This window comes from Cupressus sempervirens, chromosome 2 (genome assembly GCF_028749045.1).
Source record: "Cupressus sempervirens isolate cs-2001-9-10 chromosome 2, ASM2874904v1, whole genome shotgun sequence".
In the NCBI taxonomy this organism is placed as follows: Eukaryota; Viridiplantae; Streptophyta; class Pinopsida; order Cupressales; family Cupressaceae; genus Cupressus; species Cupressus sempervirens.
The window spans coordinates 554,104,561-554,109,911 of record NC_143119.1 but is presented as its reverse complement, the minus strand read 5'-3'; positions in this window follow the sequence as shown (position 1 = coordinate 554,109,911).

The following is a 5,351-nucleotide window of genomic DNA, read 5'->3' as shown; positions in this document are numbered from 1 at the left end:
TAAGTGCGCCGAGTCATGTGCGTGATCCAAAGGTGGTCAACTCTTTTTTTGGGTTAACGCCCAAAGTTTTCAACCCAAATTGTGTCGGCAACCCCAACTCGTATCGCCTCGAGCCTTAACCGCCTCCATTTTTTTTGCAGGACTCATGTCACCGTGCTCGACTTGGTGCCTTGAGTCATGTACATGATCCAAAAGTGGTTAACTTCTTCCTTCTTTGGTTAACACCCAAAGATTTCAACTTGAATCATGTCAGCAACCCCGACTCAAATCGCCTCGAGCCTTAATCGCCTGCAATTTTTTTGAACCACTCATGTCACCGTGCTTGACTTGATTCTATGCGCCCCAAGTCATGTACGTGATCCAAAAGCGATTAACTCTTTTTTTGGCTAACGGCCAAAGTTTTCGAATCGACTCAGCTACCCCGACTCGAATTGCCTCGAGCCTTAACCGCCTCCATTTTTTTTTTTTTCGCTCGACTCATGCAACCGCACTCGCATTGATTCTGAGTGGCCCGAGTCACTTACGTGATCCAAAATTGGGTAACTTTTTCCTTTTTCTTTTTTTTGTCAAGTCCCAAAGTTTTGAACTCGGATAGATTCAGATTCCTCGACTCGAGTCGTCTCCAAATTTTTTGCACGACTCATGTCACCGTGCTCGACTTGATTCTAAGTGCCCTGAGCCATGTACGTGATCCAAAAGTGGTTAACTTTTTCTTTTTGGTTAACGCCCAAAGTTTTCAACCTGACCTGCCTCGGCAACCTCGACTCGAAGTGCCTCGAGCCTTAATGGCGTCCAATGTTTTTGCACGACTCATGCCACCATCGACTTTTTGCTCGAATCATGTCACCCAAGGCACCTCGATGCAACGTGACCCGAGCCCTGTGCGCCATCCAAAACCGGGTAACGTTTTTTTTTGAACTCCCAAAATTTCATTCTTTTTTGCCTTAAGGGGCCTATCATGATCTCTTTATATAATGAAAATTCTCAAATCGGATCGTTTCGGCTATCCTACCTCGAATCTGGCTAGCTAGGCGTACCGCCTCGAGTCGGCTCGGCAATACGTGAACTGAAACTTGTGCGTGATCCAAAAGTGGGTAACTTGTTTTTTTTTTTTTTTGTAAGGCCCAAAATTTAGCGCTTTTCGCTGTACAGGGCCTCCCATGAGTTTTTTTTTTTTCCCTTGTCAACTCACTCTGAAGACCCAGTCGGGTCGCCCGAGGCTGGGGCGACGGAGTCGGGTGACCCAAGTTGGGTCGACCCAGGCATGCGATCCTGGCTGGGGACAGCAAGTCGATTCTATAAGTTTGCTTGCCAATTTTGCTAGCCAGGTCGGCTCACCAAGTCATCTGACCATGTGGTCTTTGCCAAATCAAGAATTGACTCTTTAAGTCCGCTCATAGCTCATCAAGCTGGCTCACCAAGATGACTTACCGTCTCGCCTCACCAGGTCGCCTCTTCTTTAAGACCACTCACCATGTCGGCTCCCCAAGTCAGCTCACCGAGTCGACTATTCAGGTTGCCTCACCAAGTCGACCCCTTAAGTTCGCTCACCAAGTCAGCTCACCAAGTCGAATCACCTAGTCATTTTACCACCTTGCCCCAGCAAGTGTGCTCGCCAAGTTTCCCCACCGAGTTGCTTCTCTAAGCTCACTCACCATGTCAGCTCACCAAGTCGGTTGTTCAAGTACGTTGCCAAGTCAACTCTTTAAGTTCGCTCACCAGGTCAGCCCGCCCAAGTCGCCTCTTTAAGTTCGCTCGCCAGGTCGGCCTGCCCAAGTTGCATCAGCGAGCTAACTCACCGAGTCACCTCACGAAGTTGACTCTTTAAGTGCGCTCACCAAGTCAGATCACCAAGTTGACTCACCGTCTCACCTCAATAAGTTGGCTTGCCGAGTTACCCCACCAAGTCGTCGCCTCTTTAAGCCCGCTCACCATGTCAGCTCATCAGGTTGGCTCACCAAGTCGACTAATCAAGTAGGCCCACCAAGTCGCCTCAAGGATAGCTCCTCACCATGAGTCACCTCACCATGTTGACTCAATGAGTCACCTCACCATGTTGACTCTTTGAGCCCGCTCGCCAGGTCGCCTCACCAAGTTGACTCGAGTACGTTGCCAAGTTGACTCTTTAAGTTTGCTTGCCAGGTCAACTCGCCAAGTCAGCTCACCATGTCATCTCAACGAACCAACTCGCCGAGTCACCTCACCACGTTGGCTCTCTAATTCCACTCGCCAAGTCGCCCCACCAACTTGTCCCATTAGGCCCACTCACAACCTCGCCCTGTTAGGCCCACTCTCACCAATTTGACTCTTTAAGTCTGCTCATCAAGTCAAGCCACCAAGTACTCTCACCAAGTTGACTCTTTGAGTCCGTTCATCAAGTCGCCCCACCAAGTACTCTAACCAAGTTGATTCTTCAAGTGCATTCATCAAGTCGCCCCACCAAGTACTCTCACCAAGTCGACTCTTTAAGTCCTTTCATCAAGTCACCCCACCAAGTACTCTCACCAAGTCAACTCTTTAGGTCCGTTCATAGAGTCACCCCACCAAGTCGACCCGTCAAGTGCGTTCATCAAGTCACCCCACCAAGTCGACTCTTTAAGTTCATTCATCAAGTCACCCCGCCAGGTCAGCCCACAAATTACTCTCACCAAGTTGACTCTTTAAGTTCGTTCATCAAGTCACTCTGCCAAATCGGCCCACAAGGTTGACTCTTTAAGTTCGTTCATCAAGTCACCCCACCAAGTACTCTCACCAAGTCGACTCTTTAAGTTTGCCCATCAAGTCACCCCGCCAGGTCGGCCCACCAAGTACTCTCACCAGGTCAACTCTTTAGGTTTGTTCATCAAGTCACCACACCAAGTACTCTCACCAAGTCGACTCTCTAAGTTGGTTCATCAAGTCGCTCCGCCAGGTCAGCCCACCAAGTGCTCTCACCAAGTCGACCCTTTAAGTTTGATCATCAAGTCGCCTGGCCAGGTCGGCCCACCAAGTACTCTCACAAAGTTGACTCTTTAGGTTCATTCATCAATTCAACCTGCCAGATCAGCCCACCAAGTTCTCTCACCAGGTCGACTCTTTAAGTTCGTTCATCAAGTCACCCCGCCAGTTCGACCCACGAAGTACTCTCACAAAGTCGACTCTCTAAGTTTGTTCATCAAGTCACCCTGCCAAGTCAGCCCACCAAGTACTCTCACCAAGTCACCCCGCTAGTTCGACCCATCAAGTCGAGTCTTTAAGTTCGTTCATCAAGTCACGTGACCGGGTCAGCCCATCGAGTACTATCACCAAGTCGACTCTTTAAGTTTGTTCATCAAGTCACCCGGCCAGGTCGGCCCGCCAAGTACTCTCACCAAGTTGACTCTCTAAGTTTTTTCATCAAGTCACCCCGCCAGGTTGGCCCACCAAGTTGAATCTTTAAGTTCATTCATCAAGTCACCCCACCAAGGACTCTCACCAAGTCAATTCTTCAAGTGCGTTCATCAAGTCACTAAACCAAGTACTCTCACCAAGTCGACTCTAACTATGTTCATCAAGTCACCCCACCAAGTACTCTCACCAATTTGACTCTTTAAGTCTATTCATCAAGTCACCACACCAAGTACTCTCACCAAGTCAACTCTTTAGGACCGTTCATCAAGTCACCTTGCCAAGTCGACCCTTGAAGTCTGTTCATCAAGTCACCCCACCAAGTTGACTCTTTAAGTCAGTTCATGAAGTCACCCAACCAGGTTAGCCCACCAAGTACTCTCACCAAGTCGACTCTCTATGTCTGTTCATCAGGTCACCCCACCGAGTACTCTCGCCAATTCAACTCTTTAGGTCCGTTCATCGAGTCACCCCGCAAAGTCGACCCTTTAAGTTCATTCATCAAGTCACCCCACCAAGTCGACTCTTTAAGTCCTTTCATCAAGTCACCCCACCAAGCCGACTCTTCAAGTCCGTTCATCAAGTCACAAGAACAACTACTCTCACCAAGTCAACTCTATAATTTTGTTCATCAAGTCACCCCACCGGTTTGGCCCACCAAGTCGACTCTTTAAGTCTGTTCATCAGTTCACCCCGCCAAGTACTCTCACCAAGTCAACTCCTTAGGTCCGTTCATAAAGTCACCCTGCCAAGTCGACCCTTTAAGTCCGTTCATCAAGTCGCCCCACCAAGTACTCTCACCAAGTCGAATCTTTAAGTCCTTTCATCAAGTCACCCCACCAAGTCGACTCTTCAAGTCCGTTCATCAAGTCACCAGAACAAGTACTCTAACCAAGTTGACTCTTTAAGTCTGTTCATAAAGTCACCCCACCAGGTCGGCCCACCATGTCGACTCTTTAAGTATGTTCATCAGTTCACCCCGCCAAGTACTCTCACCAAGTTGACTCTTTGAGTCCGTTCATCAAGTCGCCCCACCAAGTACTCTAACCAAGTCTATTCTTCAAGTGCGTTCATCAAGTCGCCCCACCAAGTACTCTCACCAAGTCGACTCTTTAAGTCCTTTCATCAAGTCACCGCACCAAGTACTCTAACCAAGTCAACTCTTTAGGTCTGTTCATAGAGTCACCCCACCAAGTCGACCCTTCAAGTGCATTCATCAAGTCACCCCACCAAGTCGACTCCTTAAGTTCATTCATCAAGTCACCTCGCCAGGTCAGCCCACAAATTACTCTCACCAAGTCAACTCTTTAAGTTTGTTCATCAAGTCACCCCGCTAGGTCGGCCCACCAAGTGGACTCTTTAAGTTCATTCATGAAGTCACTCTGTGAGGTCAGCCCACAAGGTCGACTCTTTAAGTTCGTTCAATAAGTCACCCCGCCAGGTCAACCCACCAAGTACTCTCACCAAGTCGACTCTTTAAGTTTTCCCATCAAGTCACCCTGCCAGGTCGACCCACCAAGTACTCTCACCAGGTCAACTCTTTAGGTTTGTTCATCAAGTCACCCCACCAAGTACTCTCACCAAGTTGACTCGTTCATCAAGTCGCTCTGCCAGGTCAGCCCGCCAAGTACTCTCACCAAGTCGACCCTTTAAGTTCGGTCATCAAGTCACCCTGCCAGGTCGGCCCACCAAGTACTCTAACAAAGTCAACTCTTTAGGTTCGTTCATCAATCCACCCCGCCAGCTCGGCCCACCAAGTTCTCTCACCAGGTCGACTCTTTAAGTTCGTTCATCAAGTCACCCCGCCAGTTTGACCCACCAAGTACTCTCACAAAGTTGACTCTCTAGGTTCGTTCATCAAGTCACTCTGCCAGGTCAGCCCACCAAGTCACCCTGCTAGTTTGACCCACCAAGTCGACTCTTTAAGTTCGTTCATCAAGTCACCCGGCCAAGTCGGCCCACCAAGTTGACTCTTTAAGTTCATT